The 1,863-nt window shown below is 34.2% G+C and overlaps 1 long non-coding RNA gene across 1 annotated transcript; it reads right to left on the reverse strand.

Moving 5' to 3' along the window:
• Window positions 1-777: 777 nt before the first annotated feature.
• On the reverse strand, window positions 778-1,658 carry LOC118761058. The gene is made up of 2 exons (XR_004997132.1): window positions 1,622-1,658; window positions 778-854 (listed from the first exon to the last, which is right to left on the reverse strand). It is a non-coding gene; the product is annotated as an uncharacterized LOC118761058 (long non-coding RNA).
• Window positions 1,659-1,863: the final 205 nt, after the last annotated feature.

A 1,863-nucleotide genomic window follows, 5' to 3' on the forward strand; every position in this document is an offset into this window, starting at 1 on the left:
ACATTATTGGGAGTTGCCAATGACTCCCGTGGTACATTAAGCATGGGGAGTCAATGGTGACTCCCATGGTAGGCAAAGTGTTAATTATTTGGCTTTGCATTTTAACATTGCTTTCTTTTGTTTTGCTTAGAAGTCACCTGTTTTTTAAACGTCTTAGAATCTAACCCCTAAATTTTGCTCCCTTTTCCATTCCATAGATTATTTTATTTCACTTCAAGGGTGACAGATTAGGACAACTTACAAGAAAAGAACTATGTGGGTTTATATAACAAATGATAATAATAATAATAATAATAATAATAATAATAATAATAATAATAATGACATTTCAATTTTGTTTTTTTGAGAATTTTGATCTGAAATCGTGTGTTGAAACTGATATTGTTGTATGTTGGGAGGTTCACACTGTCAACAAGCACACCCACACAGGTTGTTATTCACTTCAGTTTTAGTTTATTATTGCTTAAAAAAATTTGTTGGGAATTTTTTGTCTTGCTATTGTGACCTGATTAATTTCATATTCTTCTTATTCACTGAAAAGGTCATAGTAGTGTAATAATTTTAAAAAAATACCTGACAAATTAGTTAATAATATAATTCAAGTTGAAGTGAATTACAACCTGTGTGTGTGTGCTTGTTGCCGATATGACCCTCCCAGAAATGCAATGAAGATGATGATGATGATGATGATGATAATGATGATAGCATAACGCTGTTGTTAGTATAAATATTGTCGCTAATTATATTTTTACAATAATTAAATTGCTTTTTTTTTTCTTCCTATTGATAAATCTATTTTCTCTTGATAAAATATCTCTCAGAAACAGCATGTATACACACAAACACACACAAGTCTATGAGGAAGCCTGTCTGTGGCTGTTAGATCTACTAGATATAATAGTCAAATTACTTCAAATCATATCTTATTGGCTTACAAAAAGAAAATACAGATTTGACCCAGGGTTAAACAAAAAGAACAACAGATACACATGCACATGAACCTATAAGGGAGCCTGTGTGTAGTCATTCGATCTGCCAGAAATAGCAGCCAAATTTCAAATCATAACCACACACACATACATACATACACACATGCAAATACATACACAAACACACCTAGACACATGAACATGAGCCTGCAAAGGAGCCTGTGTGTGGCCGTTCGATCTGCTAGAAATAGCAGCCAAATTTCTTCAAATCATAACCACACACACACACACATGCATGCACACACACACACACTCACGCACACTCAAACACTTGCTCAAGGACTTACAAGGGAGCCTGTGTGTGGCTGTTAAATCTCCTAGAAATAGCAGCAAAACTTCTTCAAATCATAACCACGCACACAAGTACACACATATACACATACATACATACACACCAGCACACACTCAAACACACACACTTGAGCCTATAAGAGAGCCAGTACATGGCTGTTCGGTCTGCTAGAAACACCAACCAAATTTCTTCAAACCATAACCACACACACACACACACACACACACACACACACATGCACACACACACAAATGTACACGGGCCTACAAACGAGCCTGTGTGCTAGAAATTGAAGCCAAATTTCCTCAAATTATGAGCACATGCACACACACACACACACACACACACACACACACACACACACACACATGCACACACGAACATTGCTGAATTACAATTATCTATTTATTTATTTTTTTGTTTTTTGATAATAAAATTTCTGCTCAATAATTATATTTTTCAGTAATGCTATTTTTCTTCTTTAAAATTCTATTTCAACTTTGAAAATCCTATTTTACTTTCGATAATTCTATTTTCCTCTTTAATAATTGTATTCAATTATATTTCCTGATGCGGATTAAT

The sequence above is a fragment of the Octopus sinensis genome, unplaced genomic scaffold (assembly GCF_006345805.1).
Source record: "Octopus sinensis unplaced genomic scaffold, ASM634580v1 Contig07063, whole genome shotgun sequence".
Taxonomy (NCBI): domain Eukaryota; kingdom Metazoa; phylum Mollusca; class Cephalopoda; order Octopoda; family Octopodidae; genus Octopus; species Octopus sinensis.